Source organism: Crinia signifera, chromosome 3 (genome assembly GCF_055691185.1).
Source record: "Crinia signifera chromosome 3, ASM5569118v1, whole genome shotgun sequence".
In the NCBI taxonomy this organism is placed as follows: Eukaryota; Metazoa; Chordata; class Amphibia; order Anura; family Myobatrachidae; genus Crinia; species Crinia signifera.
In genome coordinates, this window is record NC_139219.1 from 30,060,098 (window position 1) to 30,081,366 (window position 21,269).

At 47.6% G+C, this 21,269-nt stretch overlaps 1 pseudogene across 1 annotated transcript in view; it reads left to right on the top strand.

The window, feature by feature from the left end:
• The window catches only part of LOC146062463 (calpain-8-like), a 61,800-nt pseudogene that overhangs the window by 33,429 nt on the left and 7,102 nt on the right, over positions 1-21,269 (top strand). The window contains exons 7-16 of the transcript XR_014471331.1: positions 1,420-1,505; positions 3,119-3,193; positions 6,112-6,272; positions 11,842-12,017; positions 12,767-12,778; positions 13,927-14,180; positions 15,091-15,139; positions 15,289-15,346; positions 17,762-17,826; positions 19,153-19,221. The product of XR_014471331.1 is annotated as a calpain-8-like (transcript). The remainder of the gene's footprint in view (positions 1-1,419; positions 1,506-3,118; positions 3,194-6,111; positions 6,273-11,841; positions 12,018-12,766; positions 12,779-13,926; positions 14,181-15,090; positions 15,140-15,288; positions 15,347-17,761; positions 17,827-19,152; positions 19,222-21,269) is intronic.

Sequence of the window (21,269 nt, forward strand, 5' to 3'; positions counted from 1 at the left end):
CTTGGAGAAGAGATAAACTGGAGCTAAAGCGGAGAAAAGGTAAAAGGAGATAAAGCACCAGCCAATCAACTCCCAACTGTCTTTTTCAAACACAGCTGATTGGCTGGTGCTTTATCTCCTTTTACCTTTTCTCCACTTTATCTCCAGTTTATCTCTTCTCCAAGCTTAATAAATCTGCCCCAGAGTATGTAAGCGAACCCACCCTCAGTTTCCTAATGATCAGGAAACGGCGCACACACAGGACGCGCTCTGAGCATGTGCAGAACGGTTCCTGCGATTGCATCTCCTCCTACATTTGCATTGCTTAGGAACACATTCTGAGATGCTGCAAGAAGCCTGTCAGATTATGGGATACGGTCATTAGGTCTACACAAACTAGGTTGACAAGCATTGGGTCGACACCACTAGGTCGACAGGCAGCAAGGTCACCGTGGTTTTAGGTCGACATGGGTCAAGGTCAACAGTCAAAAGGTCGACATGGGGTTTTTCACTGTTTTTTGTGCTGACAGGCGGTATTTCATGCCCTACCATCCAATAGGGCGTGGTGGGAGAATAAAATAGTGTGCCGAGCGTAGCGAGGCACCGTGACCGAAGCATTGCGAGCAATGCTAGGGGATGCGGTGCACTTCAAACTGTGTCCATGTCGACTGCATCGACATTCGGGTAAAAAAACCTGAAAAAAAACCATGTCGACCTTTTGACTGTCGACCTAATGCTCTGTCGACCTTGACCCATGTCGACCTTGCTGTCTGTCGACCTAGTGGTGTCGACCCAATGCTTGTCGACCCCAAATTATACCTTCAATGGAAGTGATGTCGATGGGGAAGTATGTACAGGCAATTGCACCAATCCATCCATACCCTCCAACATCTGAAGAGCAAAACCCGGTACAAATTCAGAAAGGGGGCGTGGCCACAGGTAAAGGGGTCATGGCCACACCCCCTTTTCTATACTTGCAATGGGCAGTTAGAGACCCAAAAAAATGTACAGGTCTTAAAAAAAAACGGTGCTATACCTGACAAAAAGGTCCAGTTGAATCTTTGCCGTATAAATACTGATTGACCATTTATGCCTCAAACCAGGCTTAAGGTTTCCTAGTCCATCTGTGCATAGCTACGTTCCACCTTGTATAATGCTCCATTCCACCTTTTCATGTGGAGGGTGGCCACACCTCCATGATTAGTACATGCCCCCTACATTACCAGGCCCGGCACAACTCTCTATGGCCCTGGTAAGAGATCAGACCAAAGAGTATGAAGCTTCTTGCGACTGAAGGGTCTATGTCCAGGAGGCCGGACCATCCCATGGTGTGTGGCCATCATGGTTTATATGCTTCCTCGGTGTGATTCCCACTGGACAGTAACGTTTGCAAATCAGGTTTCATCTCATGTTTGATTCCGTTATTTCCTTTGTCTCTAGGTGTCCTGCCGGGGTCGTAGAGAGCAGCTGGTCAGAGTGAGAAACCCTTGGGGAGAGGTGGAATGGACTGGACCCTGGAGTGATGAGTGATTATTACACTTACTTGCACATTCCTCCTCGCAGCATAGGGTAGTAGCATAGCTGCAGTTCTGTGGAATGTACTGTAGTGGGCAGTGTAGAGTTCTTAAGCACAGCCCCAGTCTTCCTCTTTTGGACCTTCCCTGGAGGGACTGTCCAAGAGACCAGTGTTTGTGTGTGTTTGTGTGTGTGTGTGTGTGTGTGTGTGTGTGTTTGGGAGGGTGGGGAGTGGGGGGTGTGATAGCATGCATGACCTTATCACAATCATGACCTACTCAATGCTCAGTAATGGGATTCTGGTCACAGAGCTGCTGAGAGATATGCCGTGCCGTGGTAAAATTTTGGGGGCGTGGCTTAATCATGGGATGTGGTCACACCCCCATATTTTTTGTGGGGAGAGTGAAAAAACCCCTCTAAAGCCGAGGGGGGAGTGTTATTAGCCCACCCCCTTCAGCAGCAGCATCACACACCTACAGCATGTGCTGTGCTGACAGAAGGCTCAGCATGAGCGCTCACACTGTCAGTGAGATGCTGAGTCTGCTGTCGGCACAGCACATGCTGTACATGTGCTGCTGTTGCTGCCCGGGAGGGATGGAGGGGGTCAGACCAGGGCCCCCACTGGGCCCCTCCAGCAAGCCCAGGCCTGGGTAATTAGTACCTGCTCCCCCCCTCTCGGCGGCCCTGTCTTGTCAGTGGGGCAACGAGCCTTGATGATGCGTTTCGCAAGATAAGATGGTGAAGTGGGAACTGAGACTGTGGCTACTCTCACAGAATGTCCAAGAGGATTCTCCATAATACAGGAATCTCTTGGACATTGCAGGGGATCAGGCAAACATGCCCTACAGTATACTAACATGCTGTGGTCCGTTCTGGAGTATGCGCAGAGCAAAGTGTAAAAGATGTGCTCAGTTCGCAGCGCTGAGTAAGGCACTTATTCTGGTTCACTTGCAAAGGCAAATTTCTTCTCAAATGGACAAAACCATGCTGCCCATGAGAGTTACATTTAGGTGAGTTATTTGGTTTCTGTGCAGGGTAAATACTGGCTGCATTATTTTTACACTGCAATATAGATCTTACTTTGAAGTAAAACCCCGCCCAGATCTAATTCTCTCTGCACAAGTTACATCTGTCCCACCTGCAGTGCACATGGTTTTGTCCATTTGAGAAGGAATTTGCCTTTGCGAGTGAACCAGAATAACCCCCTCAGTCTAGACTTATTCGGCACTGCGAACAGAGGGGAATCCATTCCATGGTGAGGGATTCTGAATGGTTTTCCCCTCATGTGCTCGGCTGCAAACGCATTTGCAGCCGTGCACATGGGTGGGATTTCACTCGTATGGGGTGGCGTTTACCTGCTCGCAGGGCTCTGAAAACTCGCAGCCAAGCGAGCAGGTTTGAATTGGACCCCTGTTGTGGTCCTTTACAATCCATCTGCGGAATGTAACTGGGTCAAAGTTCCCTGTGGCTATAGCACCAGTCTCCTGTCATTGAGCAGGAGCCAGCATTTTGGTCACCCACACCCTCCGTTGTAATACCACTGATATATAATATATTGAGATAAATATAAACACACTATAACTGTTTTTTTATTTATTTAATTCATGTCCTTCTTTGTTTTCAGTTCCTCTGAATGGAATAACGTTGATCCCCAGGTAAAAGCCACTCTGGACAAACAGTCCGACGATGGAGAATTCTGGTGAGGATTTTGCTATTAATTAGTCAATTCTATGTGAACGAGGAGCAATACTAAGGGTGAGATTTAATAGGATGCGATTTTTCTCGCGAGTTTTAAAATCGCATCGCAATTTTTTTTTGTCAAAATCGGAATTTGCATGCGATTTAGTGCGAATTTTAGTAATGAAAATGTGCAATTTTTTTTTTTTTTAGACATGAAAATGTGTGGTATTTAGTAAAAAAAAAATGGCATAGGGTCCCCCCTCCTGAGCATAACCAGCCCTGGGCTCATTCAGCCAGACCTGCTTCCAAAAATACGGGGGACAAAAAGCCTAGTGGTCCTCAGTATTTCTAAAACCATCCCCGGACTCTTGGACCAGTCCTGGTTCCAAAAATACGGGGGACAAAAAAAAACCTAGGAGTCCCCCGTATTTTGGAACCAGCCTCAGGTTCCAACAGCCTGTTGTCATGCCACAGCCAGAGTGTCCCCCAGCTGTGGCATGACACAGCGGGCTGTTGGAGCCAGGGGCTGGCTATGCTCAGGACCCCTTCCAGGACCCCAGGCCATCTTTTTTTTTATTTGAACTTTTTCACATATTTTAAGACAGAATCATGCACAGATCTCAATGTCTGTCAAATTCGCCAGTCAGAACCTGGTCTTTTTTTTTCTTTTTCTTTTTTTTTTACGTTTACCAAAAATCGCACCCTATTAAATTTGAGAGTTGTATACCTTTATAATGGGAAAACATCTGGATGTGAATTGAAGTGTGAGAAAAAATCGACAAGTCAAAATGTGCGATTTTCGTGGCAAAAAGTGCTATTTATAGAGCAATTTATTAAATGTGCAATTTTCGGAAAATGCAAATTCGGCCGTTTTTTTTTGCGAAAAAAATCACAAAAGTCCAAAACTCGCACTCTCTTAAATTTCACCCAAACGGTTTTTCCTGAATTAAATAACTTTCAGTGTTCAGTAGGCAGCTATACCTATAATACGCAGTGCTTCCCAAACTGTGTGCCTAGGCTCCCTGGGGTGCCTTGGAGCACTTGCAGGGGTGCCTCAGGTTGGTGGTCCAGAACAGGGGTGGATCCAGGATAAAATGACAGGGGGGCACCATGATAAAAGCGGGTTTAGGTGGGGGAGGGGCAGTGTTAGTGGTGCCAGTGTACATGCTAAGAGAGCGGCAGAGAGAGGTTGGGAATGGGATTAAAAATAGGCCCTGGCATTTAAAGTATGCAGGCCCACCATGGCGACAAAAGTGAAGGATGTAGTTGTGCACGCGCCGAAGGCGTGCTACGGAAAAGGGTGTGTGGCCACTCAACTGGGGGCGTGTCCTTGAGTGTAGTGTACAACACCATATACAACTTCTACACATTATGCAACAAAATACTAGACCCCATTATACTTGCCCCTTACACATGATGCCAAATGGAATGAGCCAAAGTTCACATAATGCCACATGGATTGAGCCAAAATTCAAATAATGCCACACAGATAGATCCAAAATTCACATAATGCCACACGGATTGAGCCAAAATTTACATAATAACACACAAATTGAGCCAAAATTCACATAATGCCAAATGGATTGTGTCAAAATTCACATAATGCCACACGGATTGAGCCAAAATTCACATAATGCCACACGGATTGAGCCAGAATTCACATAATGCCACACAGATTAAGCCAAAGTTCACAATACGCTTCATAAACAGGAACATTGTCCACCAAAGGTGCGCATTTAACATTTACACCATAATGTCCATTACACATTGAGTTACACGCCATTATGTCCATTATGTATTATGCCAAACACCATAATGCCTATTAAAAATTATGCTACATAAGTGCTGCTTATCAACATGCTTATTGCCAAGGCTTCCATTCTCATTGCCAGATGTTCCATGCTCGTTGCCATGTGGGATTACATGCTCATTGCCAAGGGGGAATACATGCTCGCAGTATATGGGGAACAGCCACCACCAGGCAGAAGTGATAGCCACTGACAGTGGCAGAGCCTGGCTGTATTCAGAGCACTGCAGGTCCCGGCTTTTTGAAATAATACCTCCTCTAACACCAGAAAATGCATTCCCAGGTTGGTCCCTTTTACACAGCCTAGTCCTTGCATTTTCTGGTGTGAGCGGGAGAGAAAACACCCCTCCCCCCCCCCCCCCTTTAACCAGTTATCTCATTTAATCGGCTACGGCTTAATCTTCGGAACCAACTGACCCATTTACATGAGACAAGTATCATATTGAAGAACTTTTGAGTGGGCTTTGAATGATTTTGGTCAAGTGAAACTAGAATGTTTGGTTCCAGAGTAATCTGCCCTCAAAAAACATGAACAGCCATGAAATTACATTTCAAAAATAAAAAAATCGGTTTACACGCAATATCTCTGGAACCGATTGACCAATATGGACCAGCCTGGTATCATATTGAAGGCCCAGCGATTTGGAATGGAGTGAAATCAACCACAAGCTTCTATGATGCCAGGGGGGAACTGACAGCCGTCGGAACCGGGTGGGGGTCGGAATTGACGGGTCCCATATTATCCTATGGGGAAAAAACATTACAGCTTTGCCAGGCGATATCTCCGGTTCCCCGGGGGGCTAAAGACACGGGGCTGGGCCCTGGTCCTCAGCTACAAAATGAAATGACAGGGAGGGCATGTGCCCGGGTGCCCCCCCCTAAATCCGCCACTGGTCCAGAACCAATTCAAGTTGGAATGATCTTTAGTACAAAGTATTTAGGGGGTGTTTCAGTTTGGTTTGCAAAAGCAATCTCCTTCTTTAAAGGACAAAACCATGTGCACTGCAGGTGGGGCAGATGTAACTTGTGCAAAGGATGCAATTTGTAACTGTGTTACTCTATAATATGGTCATACTTTCCAAGAAGTAATTTGTCTCTGTAACCCTAATGAATGATGTCATGTGTTCCAGGATGTCCTATTCTGACTTTAAAAGAGAATATTCCAAGCTGGAGATCTGTAACCTTACTCCTGACACCTTGAGTAGCACTGAGCAGCATAAGTGGAATATAACCATGTTTAATAGCAGCTGGGTCCGTGGGTCCACGGCAGGCGGGTGCCTCAACTACCCAGGTAACAATATGTATATATATATATATATCCAGTGCTATTTTTGTAGGAAAATAGGTTCAGGAACTGTGGGCGGGGGCAGAAAGTGGGCGGTGATGTGGGAGGAGCTACAAAAGGGACGGGGCATTACAGTAAAAAAAAAAAATATAATTCCTCCCAACAGTGGCAGTAACATAACAATCCCCAGCAGCAAAGTGGAGAATATACGCCAAAGGCGCGCGCCCAAAAAACAGGGGTTTAGCCTCACTGCAAGGGGCACAGCATTACAGGAAAAGACTACTTTATAATGCGGTTTTGCAACCTGCACGCAAAGAATTGGCCCATTATACATATGCCACACACCGTAATGCTTATTATACATAAGCCACACAGAGATTCCCATTATACATATGCCACACACCATAATGCTCCATTATACATACAGTATGCCACACACCATAATGCTCCATTACACATATGCCACACACCGCGATGCCCATTATACATATTCCACACACCGTGATGCCCATTATACATATGTCACACACTGTGATGGCCATTATACATATGCCACACACAGTGATGGCCATTATACATATGCCACACACAGAGATGCCCATTATACATACGCCACACACCGTGATGCTCCATTATACATATGTCTCACACCGTGATGGCCATTATACATATGCCACACACCGTGATGCGCATTACACATATGCCACACACAGTGATGGCCATTATACATATGCCACACACAGAGATGCCCATTATACATATGCCACACACCGTGATGCTCCATTATACATACGCCACACCGTGATGCTCCATTATACATATGCCACACTCCGTGATGCTCCATTATACATATGCCACACACAGAGATGCCCATTATACATATGCCACACACCGTGATGCTCCATTATACATACGCCACACCGTGATGCTCCATTATACATATGCCACACTCCGTGATGCTCCATTATACATATGCCACACCGTGATGCTCCATTATACATATGCCACACCATGATGCTCCATTATACATATGCCACACACCGTGATGTGCATAACACATATGTCCCCAATCCGTGATGGCCATTATACATATGCCACACACCGTGATGGCCATTATACATATGCCACACACAGAGATGCCCATTATACATATGCCCCACACCGTGATTCCCATTATACATATGCCACACACCATGATGCTCCATTATACATATGCCCCACACCGTGATGCCCATTATACATATGCCACACACCGTGATGCCCATTATACATATGCCACACACTGTGATGGCCATTATACATATGCCACACACAGTGATGGCCATTATACATATGCCACACACAGATGCCCATTATACATATGCCACACACCATGATGCTCCATTATACATATGCCCCACACCATGATGCCCATTATACATATGCCACACACCGTGATGCGCATAACACATATGTCTCACACCGTGATGGCCATTATACATATGCCACACACCGTGATGCCCATTATACATATGCCCCACACCGTGATGCCCATTATACATATGCCACACACCGTGATGCGCATAACACATATGTACCACACCGTGATGGCCATTATACATATGCCACACACCGTGATGCGCATAACACATATGTCTCACACCGTGATGGCCATTATACATATGCCACACACCGTGATGGCCATTATACATATGCCACACACCGTGATGGCCATTATACATATGCCACACACAGAGATGCCCATTATACATATGCCCCACACCGTGATTCCCATTATACATATGCCACACACCATGATGCTCCATTATACATATGCCACATACCGTGATGCTCCATTATACATATGCCACACACCGTGATGCCCATTACACATATGCCACACACAGTGATGGCCATTATACATATGCCACACACCGTGATGCTCCATTATACATATGCCCCACACTGTGATGCCCATTATACATATGCCACACACCGTGATGCCCATTACACATATGTCCCACACAGTGATGCCCATTATACATATGCCACACACAGTGATGGCCATTATACATATGGCACACAAAGAGATGCCCATTATACATATGCCACACACCGTGATGGCCATTATACATATGCCACACACAGAGATGGCCATTATACATATGCCACACACCGTGATGCCCATTACACATATGTCCCACACCGTGATGGCCATTATACATATGCCACACACAGAGATGGCCATTATACATATGCCACACACCGTGATGCCCATTACACTTATGCCACACACCGTGATGGCCATTATACATATGCCACACACAGTGATGGCCATTATACATATGCCACACACAGTGATGGCCATTACACATATGCCACACACCGTGATGCCCATTACACATATGCCACACACCGTGATGCCCATTACACATATGCCACACACAGTGATGGCCATTATACATATGCCACACACAGTGATGGCCATTATACATATGGCACACACAGAGATGCCCATTATACATATGCCACACACTGTGAAGGCCATTATACATATGCCACACACAGAGATGCCCATTATACATATGCCCCACACAGAGATGCCCATTATACATATGCCCCACACCGTGAAATAATCCCAGTGGTAGAGCTGTAATTACACACCATCCCTGAACCCCACTCCCTGGCCGGGCCTCCTGCTGCCCCCATCTCTTACCGCAATCACGTTCACAAAGGTGGTCTTCCCGGAGTACTGCAGCCCCACCAGGGTCAGCTCCATCTCCTCCTTCCAGAACAGGGGTTGCCAGGGGTTCTTGCTCGTTGCCAAGGGGGGTTAATGCTTGTTGCCAGGGGTTCTTGCTTGTTGCCAAGGGGGGGGGGGGGAGTTAATGTCCATTGCCATGGGTTGCTTATTCATTGCCAAGGGGTTAATATTTTTTGCTCGTTGCCAAGGGGGGTTATATTCCATTGCCAGGGGTTCCAGCTCGTTGCCAAGGGGTTAATATGCGCCCACCCGCCTGTCAGCTGCTGCCCCTGCCTTACCCTGTCTTCCCCTGCGCACAGAGAGACAGACACTAGAAGTCATTTTTCACATCCAGCGTCTGACAGGAAGCACAGCCCGCAGCGTTACCAGGAAGTCGCAGAGCTGTGCTACCTGTCAGACGCGAACTATGACTTCTAGCAGCTGTCTCTCTGTGTGCAGGGGAAGGAAGTCAAGGGCAGCCGGAGCTGATGGGCGGGTGTCCTGATACATGGGGCGGGCGGACACTGACAGGGAGCGGGGAGCAGGGAACGGGCAGGCTATGCCGGGCGGCCTGGAGCAGGTTCCGGAACGCCGTTCCTGATGACATTATTTTTAATTTGAGCTTCAGGAACGGCGTTCTGGACCATTCTGGCTGAAAAATAGCCCTGTATATATCTACTAGTCTTAAGGCCCATCCGACTGACAATGAATAGTGTATACTTATACAGTTCTTAAGAGTTTTGTAAAGTGAAAATATTTTTCATTAAATGGACCATTTTAGGCCGTTAGCCCCTTCGGTGGTATGGCCAGAAATTTCTTGGGTTCAGCTGCACTGCAGGGATGGGCTCTCCCGAGAAAATTCTGGGCATGCCACTGTAAAGAAAGGGTGCGCCAGTGGTGCCTCCAGCGGTGAACCACTGGCGCACCACCATCCCCCCTGTCACTGATCCTCCCCATTAACCTCAGAGAGGTTCAGTGCTCGGCCGTTCGTGTGTTCGGGCGTCCTGAGCAGATGAACGGTTGAGTGCCCAAACAACCGAGCGCTATTGAGACCCCCCAAAGCGGCCCCGAACTTCTCCAAGTGGCCGTAAACAGTCGAAGCCGTCAGCAGCAGCCCCAGGGGAGCAGTATCTGCCCCTTCTGTGGTGGGTATTTCTGGGGCAGGATAAACCTGCCCTGGTAGGTTTGTCCTGCCCCGGGAAAACCCACCACTCAAGGGGTTAAGGGTCCATTTAATGGAGTCTGTTTATTGTTTTGTATTCTGGGCTGTCAATAGGGGAGGGGTACTTTTTACCCTGACCCAAGTCTGTTGGAGGAGCCTGGGTCCCACGTCCCCTCCCCCGCTGCAGAGAACGGGCAGTGGAAGTAGAGAGCAGAGGCTGCTCAGCACACGCTGCTCAGTGCCATGTACTGAGCGGGGGAGAGAGGCAGCTGCAGCATCAGCCCGCACTCCCTGCTAATTTTATTTATTTTTAGCGTGGCCCAGTGGTGCTTTCAGCGGCCCTGGTTGTATTCAGAAAGTCATACGTTTTCCAACGACATCACAATGCATGAGAACAACAGAAATAGCATGGACCCTTATGACCGCACCCTTAAAGGCTCATCCGATGAAACCCATCTTTGAACTTAAGATCAGGTGTGGGCAAACTACTGCCCGCAGGCTGGATGCATCCTGCGACCCGATCTTGACTGGCACGCGGTGCTGCTGAGGACATGTTTTATACTCCACATAAGGGCAGCCGGCCGGGATTTCAACAGCGGCGCCACATAACCAGGCTCCCCGCTGCCCTGATTGAATCGAGTGACAGCTGAACCGTTGGTGCTGCACAGCAGTGCAGGGCTGCCGAGTGATGGCTCAGCTGTCCAGTAGTGCGTTAGGTAGATGCCGGAGGCTCAGTAATTGGCTGTGCAGGGCTGCAGGAGGCAGGATCCCGGGCCAGCGTGCAGGAGGCGGGATCCCGGGCAGCATGTGCCATGTGGATGGAGGCTGCTTGGAGGAGATAGAGTCTCTGCTCTCCTCTTGTCTGTGCTATGGGCTGGCTGCTCCCTACAAAACCAGTAAGACAGCCTGTTTTTCTATATGTAGATTTTAATCTCATACCATGTGGCGTAATATGAATTTTGTGTTTGGCCCGCTGGAATTGTTAAGTGGCCCCCCCGGCTAAAATAATTGCCCACCCCTGCTTATGATAATAAGGTAGTGTGCAAAGTTTGAAGACGATTTAGTTAAAGCTTTTGAAAGTTATCGTGTAGCATCCATAAACACACACTCACACATCATTCAATTATACTTATGTAGATAATAGCTACTGTAGACAGTGTTTGATGTATCTACACCCATCATGGCTTAAGTTATGATGGACAAAAAAGCCCCACTAGAAGTATTGGGGGGAATTAAACATGTAATGGGACTTTTGATAATGTAACATGGCCGGTGTACTAATGGGTGATGCTAATGATAATATGGATGACTACATTAATGAGGAACCAATGGTTGGGTTTAACATTAATATGTAATGCATTATAATGTAGGTAGTAACGTGGCTGAAGTACCACTGGGTAGAGATAATTATAATGTGGGTTAATGTTAATGTGGGTGGGATACGTAGACTGAGAGACCAATGGGTGATGCACATGATAATGTAGCTGGAGGTGCCTTATTAGACATGGATAGAGCATATCATAATGGTGGGTGGGCTGTATGGCTGAGGAACCAATGAGTGGAACATATGGGAACAGATTTATGAAGCCTTGGAAAGGCACAAAGGAAAGTAGATGCCCAACACCCAATCAGCTTCTGTCATTTCAGACCTAAAAAAAAGGATAGATATATTTTAATTTTTTCCCCTACAGGAACATTCTGGACCAACCCCCAGTTCCACATAAAACTAGAAGAACCAGACCACGACCATGACGGAGCTGCACATGAACCCTGTTGTACGGTGATTGTGGGCCTCATGCAGAAGAATCGGAGAAAGCAGAAGAAATTCGGAGAGGACTTGTTGACCATTGGCTACACAGTGTATAGGGTTAGCATTGCCTTACGTACTCACTGCTGGGAATAAGTGTTCTATAAACTTCTCCAAAAATAAAGCACAGGTGGAGTAGATTGTAACGGACATCTAGATGTCAAGTGGTGGTGTTGCAACCAATATGGTTCTACTTATCTACCTACCTTTCATTACATCCTGGAAAAATGTAGACAGAACCTTATTGCTTGCTAGGGGTAAGGCAGTAAGGTAAAGCTTTTTAGAAGCTTTTGCAATCTACACAATGGTTTCAGACAATGGTCTTCTGCCGCGGGTGATCAAATGAAACCCACAATGGATGACCTATTGTCACAGAGCATGTGGGGGCTCTGGTAAGAAGACCGATCAGAACCATTTGGCCCATCTAGAGCAGTCTGCCCCTTTTTTTAAGTTTTGGTAACTTTAGCCCTATTTGATTCATCTTTAAGGATATTCTTCTTATGTCTGTGGCCAGGGATCAGCTCATGACAGTCAGGTATGAGGAGATTTGGAGAAATGTAGTTTTTCTAAAAATTACTTTTGCACAAAATAATCTGAATGATGTCTCGGAAATTGACCTGGACAGATATTTTTGTATTGAGATAAGATTTTGAAATCCATGAAGTCGGATCTAGGAATAAATACATTAAGAAACAAAAGACTGCAAATAGGATATATTCTTTGAAATTAAGTATTAGCTAAGCTGCTATGTCTGACATAATCGTTTGTATTGAATGAGTTCTTAAAGGAAAAACTTTTCTGTTTTGCAGCTTCCTGAAGAGGTACGTTGGGTTTGCTGGAGCCTTGATGTGGATAACCATGCTTTCTGGTATTATTGCTTTCTTCATTTCTCATGTGGGACTTAGAGATCCTTCATAGATTACAATGGCCTTCTTCGGCTGGTCCTCAAACTGGAAGACCTCTGAGAGCAGTTTAGCAAAACAATCTTGCAGCAGTTTCTGTCCTCTATGAACTAGGAACCCAAACTTAATAATCTCCCTTTTAAACTCATGTCTATATCAAGCAGCCCCCTGTTGTACTGATCTATAGCAAAATATCATCGAATAAAGAAATTATCACTTAACTACATGTGCCTAAGCCCCAGTTTTGGTGGGCCACCTCATTAACTCTAATAATACCAAGATCCTCTATCCTGGTAGCCATAAGCAGGAGATCTTCTCTCCTGGTTGCCATAAGCAGGAGATCTTTTCTCCCGGTGGCCGTAAGCAGGAGATCTTTTCTCCCGGTGGCCGTAAGCAGGAGATCTTTTCTCCCGGGGGCCGTAAGCAGGAGATCTTTTCTCCTGGTGGCCATAAGCAGGAGATCTCTCCTGGTGGCCGTGAGCAGGAGATATTTTCTCCCGGTGGCCGTAAGCAGGAGATCTTTTCTCCTGGTAGCCATAAGCAGGAGATCTTTTCTCCTGGTGTCCGTAAGCAGGATATCATCTCTCCTGTTGGCTGTAAGCAGGAGATCTTCTCTTCTGGGGGCTGTAAGCAGGCGATCCTCCCTCGTGGTGCCCGTAAGCAGTAGACAGCTTTTCTCAAACCTTCTAGGGGTTGTTGAAGCATCTGCCCTCTGAGCTCCATGATGGATATGTTCATTTTCATTATAAAACCTCAATTTCAGTTTCTAAAATACCCACCTGAGTAGGAGACTGTTAGGAGCACATGGGACCTCCTGCATTCCAGGACCGGAGCAGTGAAGGCTATCTCTCTTCATTCTACCCAGAACCTATTTTGTTTTCTTCCTGTTGGGATGAATTATCCTTTAACACAGTATTACTTCCCTGCTCTATGACAGGTAGGGCCTTGAGCCATTTTGTGACACCAATGCTAACCACTATCCCACAGTGCTGTCCATGTTTACTTTAAAGCTACGTAATGACATTTTTTGTTTTCCTTCTCTCCAATTAACCTTTTTTTTTCGTTAGTTTCGGAACCAAGCGGAAGTCCATCTCAACAGAGATTTTTTCCAGAGGAATCATACAGTTGCGCGCTCTGACACCTACATCAACACACGAGAGGTCTCCAAACGTCTGAAGCTACCAGTCGGCGATTATCTGATTGTACCTTCCACTTTTGAACCTTTAAAAGCGGGTGACTTCTGCCTACGCATCTTCTCGGAGAAAGCTGCCAAATCGTTGTAGGTATCAATAAATCTACATGGGCTTTCCACAGGTGGGGAGTACTACAGGGCTGTCTTAACAGGAGTGTAGACCCCTCTGCAAATCTATGCATTAGGGTCCCTACCAACCCCAGGAACAAAGATGTAAGCGGACAATAAAAAAATGTAACCCCACTAGCGTTGCGGTCCAAATATCCCACCACAAATACAACAAACCTAAATGCATAAAATAACATTGAAAAGAAAATATAATGTTTGGATAGAATTGTGCTGCGGCAGCAGGAGGTGTCTTTAGGAGATAGACGGCTCTGTTTAGATCCGAGTGCTGAATCTTACGCAGGCTGTCCACAGGGTCCAGTAAGTTTGTGTTTGATGGCGCAAACAGGGCTGTCACCAGGAATTTTGGGACCCGGGACTGATTTCCAGTTAGTAGTAGTGGTTCCAGAGGAGGAGCTACAGCCCAGTGCAAAATTCAAATAGGGGATCCACACCAACTCCCTCCACAAATGCTGCTCCATCAAAGGCCTGGACTTGTTGGCAGTTGGGGGTCAATCCCTTATATGAATTTTGGATTGTGCTGCAGACCCGGCTCTGGGGCTGCCACTGGTCTTCGTCCATGTCAGAGAAAATACACACAGCACCACCTACAGGCTGACAGGCAGTACTGCACCCTAAATAACTACAAGCACAAGTACAGATCTCACATGCAGAATGCACATGCTTTACTGTTTGTGTTTTGCTCCTGGCAGGGAAGTTGGTGACGTGGTGAAAGTTAAACCCTATGATGTAAGTATTGCTTTTATCATCATTATCATTCTATGTCCCCAATAAGTTACCATGCTGCCACCATGTTGTTGGGATGATGGGATAAGCAGCGGTCCACAGGCCTTGGTATATACAGTTGGGAAGATGCGCAATGGCTTCACCTAACCATTTGTCTTCTATGCCCCAAGCCGCATGTAACGGACAGGGACGTGCCGGACGACTTCAGGAGTATATTCCGTACACTGGCTGGAGATGTAAGTGTATTTCCATAATTCTAATGGTTCAAAAATGACCTTGGCAGTGTATAGGTTCATGCCTCTGTGACTCAGCTGTAACAGAGATAACGCTAATGCAGGTATTGGTCCGTGATTGTCAGCTCTTGTGCTCTTCTTTCCTCCTGCAGAAAGGCGTGGTCTCTGCAAAAGATATTCAGACCATACTGAACCGAATTCTCGGAAAGAGTAAGTACTGTTGATCTCCTTGGATCTTCCTAGAATAATGTAAGAACAATGCAGTGCACTGTGTGGATTGGTGGATTCATGCACAGGGGCGGGGTCATTGATGTCACAGCAGTTTAACTGACTGGAACCTCCTCTTTGATCTCTATAACTGCGATGGAATGTCAGGGTAGCACTGAACATTAAATGTTTTACAGATGAAAGCTTTATGGACAGTAGCCAGCGGCCTTAGAGCCATAGTTAGCCCATTGCAGTAAAATAATCATTGTTCTCTATCCGCTTCTCAGCAGTAGAGTGTGGTTTGGGCAGGAAAGCAAATACATATGTAACTAGGTGATTCATCGCGCCCTACGGGCGCTCTTCACACCGTCGTAAGGGGCTGCGCCCCCTTAATTTGTGAACATTTGTATATGAAAAAGATGGTTAGAATTGTATAAAAGATGGCCTGTATTGCAACTTGAGTTATAGGTGAAATGTGTTAAATAGAGAGCATATGATGTGGAAGGGGGTGTGTATTGTTTTGTTTAATTAAAAAGCGGTTACAGAGTAAGATGTACATTGATAGTGTGGATGGTACAGTGACATTTGTGGGTGTGGGGGGGGGCTGTGTGTGCGTGTTGTTTAGGTGTGTGTGTGCAATAGTATAGTAGGGTGTTTCTGAGTCAGCGGCTCCCCACTGGCGGAGGTCACGACACAGGAAAACAGGAGGCTGGGTAGTGATAGGGGTGTGTGGGCATAAGGGGGACTAAAGAGGAGGGTGGTAGATACTGTGCAGCTTCTGCCAGTGGGTGAGGGTCCAGTGTGGCAGTACAGGAGTACAGGATGGTGGCCCTTAGTCAGTGTCTCCTCCTACTGGGTATACGGGGGACTAAAGAGGGGCTTAGGGGTGCTGCCGTGGGTGGATGCCGTGAATTGCGGGAGGGGGGGGGTCGCGGGGGGGTGTGTGTGTGTGTGGGTACCGCGAATTGTGGGAGGGGCGCGGGGGGTTGCAGTGAATCGCGGGAGGGTGGGTCGCGGGGGCGGGGGGTTGCCGCAATGACAGGAGGGGGGGTCAGGGGTGGGGAATCGCGGTAGGGGGGTCGTGGGGGGCACCGTGAACAGCGGGAGGGGGGGCCCGGGGGGTTGGCGCGAATCGTGGGAGGGGGGGTCGCGGGGTGCCACAATCGCAGGAGGGGGGGGTGTCACGGGGTGGGGCCGCGAATCGCGGGAGTCACCGGGGGTGCCGCGAATTGCGGGGGGTGTGCTGCAAATCGCGGGAGGGGGGTCGCGGGGGGTGCCGCGAATCGCCACAAGAAAAAATCAACACAGAAAGTTCAACACATGTAAATGTTGACATAAGTGTGGCACTTCATCGGTGTCCATGTCGACACATGAGAATTAATATGAAAACATTAAAAAAAAGAAAAATAAATCTTCAAAAACTCATGGCAACCTTTTTCATTGTCGACCATAGCCGTGCCAATGTTTTGCATGTGCCATTTAATCCTGGGGTTGCCGTGAATCGTGCGCGGGGGTGGGGGGGAGGGAGGAGGTGAGGGGTGTCCGCAAATCACGGGAGGAGGGGTCGTGGGTGGATGCCGTGAATTGCGGGAGGGGGGGTCGCGGGGGGGGGGGGGGGTGTGGGTGCCGCGAATTGTGGGAGGAGGGGGCGCGGGGGGTTGCAGTGAATCGCGGGAGGGTGGGTCGCGGGGGCGGGGGGTTGCCGCAATGACAGGAGGGGGGGTCAGGGGTGGGGAATCGCGGTAGGGGGGGTCGTGGGGGGCACCGTGAACCGCGGGAGGGGGGGCCCGGGGGGTTGGCGCGAATCGTGGAAGGGGGGGTCGCGGGGTGCCGCTAATCGCAGGAGAGGGGGTGTCACGGGGTGGGGCCGCAAATCGCGGGAGTCACCGGGGGTGCCGCGAATTGCGGGGGGTGTGCTGCAAATCGCGGGAGGGGGGGCGCGGGGGGTGCCGCGAATTGCCATAAGAAAAAAACAACACAGAAAGGTCAACACATGTAAATGTTGACATAAGTGTGGCACTTCATTGGTGTCCATGTCGACACATGAGAATGAATATGAAAATATTGAAAAAGTGAAAAATAAATCTTGTCAACCTTTTTCATTGTCGACCATAGCCATGTCAGTGTTTTGCATGTGCCATTTAATCGTGGGGATGCCGTGAATGGGGGGGGGGGGGGGGGGGGAGGGAGGGAGGTGCATACTTAATTTATGGATTACCATCACCTGTGCTTAAACACCTTTCTTATCAATTACCCTGTTTAAAACAGGTGATGACAATCATAAATTAAGATGGAAGTCCACAACCCAGCGTTACAGCTCCAGACACACTTTGAGTGACAGATGTAGCCAAATATATAAGAGATAGGTGCCGCATATTACTATTCCACTGTATAATGTGTCTGATGTTCTGCTTTTAGGAACAGACTTGAAATCAGATGGTTTTAGCCTGGCAACATGCAGAGAAATGGTCTCTCTCATGGATGTATCCTTTGCCTGACTATATACTCCTTACATTTGAGTGATACAGTAACGTCAACGTGGCAGCTTCCAGGACTTGGGAGTTCAAGGCGTCCGCAGTTGTTAAAACCACAGAATTCACACCAGATGAAACACATGAAAGTTTTGTGTATAAGTGATAATTGTTGAACATGTGTTTCACCGTTGGGGATGGTTCAACCAGAGTAATAGTATACACCAGCGGATTCAACCTCACCAAAACAGTCCAGGGATGTACCCAGTATTGCGGGTTATTAAGCAGTAAGAAGTTTGGGTACTTATGAGTTATCCGGGCGCCCGATTTCTAAATCGGGTCGGATCGGGCACATCGCATCGCATCGCATGCGACCATCGGATGCGATGCGATGCGATGACCCGATTTTTCCATAGGAATCAATGTTAAAATGGACAGAGTCCATTTTAACATGGAATTCAATGGGAAAAAGGGGTGCTTTTCATACCCCTACTATCCAAGTGGGCATGGAGTTGGATATAAACCTGTGGCGAGCGTAGCGAGCCACCGAGCCCGAAGCGTGGCGAGCGTAGCGAGCCCCGCGAGGGGACATAGAATACCGTCCCCTCGCGGGGCTCGCTTCGCTCGCCACGCTTCGGGCTCGGTGGCTCGCTACGCTCGCCACAGGTTTATATCCAACTCCATGCCCACTTGGATAGTAGGGGTATGAAGAGGACCCCTTTTTCCCATTGAATTCCATGTTAAAATGGACTCTGTCCATTTTAACATTGATTCCTATGGAAAAATCGGGTCATCGCATCCGATGGTCGCATGCGATGCGATGCGATGCGATATCGCATCACATCGCATCTGATTGTATGCCTTAACTTAAGGCATACAATCAAAAAATCGGGCGCCCAGATAACTCATAAGTACCGAAGTTTGTGCAGCCGTGCTCACTGTTACATTTCCTCAGCACACAGAAGGAGCAGAGCTTGAGCAGAACCATACAGAGTAGCAGAGGTTTCTGGGTAGCGGTGCACAGTAGCATCACTAGGGGATTGCAGGTGTCACCTGCCAAAATGCTGGCAGCTTCTCAGTAATAATAGAAGGGTGCCGCACTGTAACATTAAGTGAAGAACCCTGCTTCTGTCCCTGTATGGGATCCGGCACTGCAGCCAAGGCTCTCGGGGAAGCTGGCATCTCCTGGACCCCCGCCGTCATAAATATGGCATCATTTTGCGGCAAAAAATGTTGATAGTTACATACAGTCCTATTTATTAATTATCCATTTTCTTTTGCTCCGTATTATGTTATTTTTTTTTTTTTTATATTTGATCTTAACTAAACCTTCGCCAGATGCACGGAACTGGAACACTGGGTCTTTTAGAATTCAATATTCTCTGGATAAAGATACAGAAATATCTGGTAAATCCATTTCCACAATGAAATGTACTAGCCTAATTTTTAAGTCTCCTCTATGGGGAAGCTGTCATGTCAATAGGCTCCGCCCCTGGTCGGGGAGCAGGAACACACTGCCACACCAATAAGCCCTGCCCCATTATGGCCAAATGCAGCAGTATGCATATTTGCTTCTTGTATCCCTGCCCCCTCCAAACGAAGCCTTCATTCTCAATATAATCTCCTCATACTGCGCACGCCCTAAATTCCCAGTATTTACTTTACTTGTCATCCTGCCTAGTTCATTAGTGACACAAAAATACAATTGATTGAATTGTTCAAATTATATATTACTCACATTCAGGGCCGCAAAGAGATATGCCGGGCCCCGGTAAAATTTTGGGGGCATGGACCAATTACAGGAGGGGTGGCTACAGCCCACGATTATGCCACGGGGGGGGGGGGGGGGGGGGGGGGGGGGTTGTTTATTACCCCCACACACACCTCAGCAGCAGCACACACCTAAAGCATGTGCTGTACTAACAGCAGGCTCACCTAGGGATGGCCATTGACCATCGATGATTCGGTTCATGGCCGATGTCGAATACTTTTGCCATCGATGGGGAGAACCAGATGGTTTCCCTCCATTGATGGAACAGCAAAACGATGTTTTGCTTTTTTTTTTTTCAAAGTGCCGGGACACAGAGCATAGCTCTACCCCCCGACACCCACGAAGCCCCGCCACCGTGTTTTTATTGGCCCACAGGATCAAACACAATGGATGACCATCGATATGTAAAACTATCGATGGTCAGCCATTGCATAGTTCATCCCTATCGATGGGCAGTTACAGAATTGCCATCGATGGCAACCATCGATGGCAGTGGTAACGATGGCCATCCCTAGGCTCACCTTGAGCTCCCACGCTGTCAGTGAGACACCCATGCTGAGCCTGCTGTCTGCACAGCACATGCTGTAGAGGTCTGTGCTGCTGCCCGGGAGGGATGGAGCGGCAAGGTATGGGGGGGGGAGGAGGACCAGGGCCCCCACCGGGCCCCTCCAGCAATCCCAGGTCCGGGTAATTAGTACCATCTCCCCCCCTCTCTTGGCGGCCCTGCTCATATTACAATTTTAGAAAAGCGTAAAATTGAAAATATAAGGCCAGATTAAAGTCACGCAAAAAAGCAAATCATTGTTTGCCTGGAACAAACCATGGGCCTGATTCAGACCTGTTGAACTGGTCAGCGCCGCCCCAGCCGAATGCCCACCCCATAAATGTGTAATCCCCCTACCATCGGACACGGGGCAGAGTTCGGTCCGCTACGAGTGGGTCTGAGTGGGCCACCATGTTGCAATGCAAGGGGAGCAAAAACATTTATATTGTTTCTGTGCAGGTAAATACCGGCTGCTTTTTGCACGTAGCCCACACATGTTAGACAGCTTTATTCTTAGACTGCATTTTAGATTTAGTTTGAACACCTCTCACCCAAATGTAACTCTCTCTGCACCTGTTACATCTGCCCCACCTGCAGTTCAGCATGGTTCTGCCCATTTGTGTGCTAACGCAGAATTAGGCCTCACAGACCACGTCTGATTTCTCACACAGGGATAGACTTCTTCATTTTATTATCAGGATCCTACCGTAATGCATGGTGACCAGAGATCCCTAGGACACTGTTTCCCTGTGTGCCCAATTATCACCTGAGTGCCCAGTCCTGCAACTACAGAACATATTCAAGTACCCCTGGCGATACTAGTCTCCCAATTGAGAACCGCTGACTTATTATAATTATAATACATTACAATAGTGCCCATTCTTCCTATAAATTTGCTATCCTCCTTTTCATTTGATATGCACAAGGGGTATATCTGAGGTATGAGGCACTTTGTATCGAACACCTCAGCTACATTTTGTCAATCATTATGAACTGACATCTGAATAGTGGCCCCACAGTAAGTGACAAGTTTTATGTCCTTGCGTAATCATCGCCCAATCCCGACAACTTTAGAAGAAAGAGGGGTGGTATTATGTGGGACTTCGCCAAGATAATCAGGAGGCTGAATCAATATTAGAG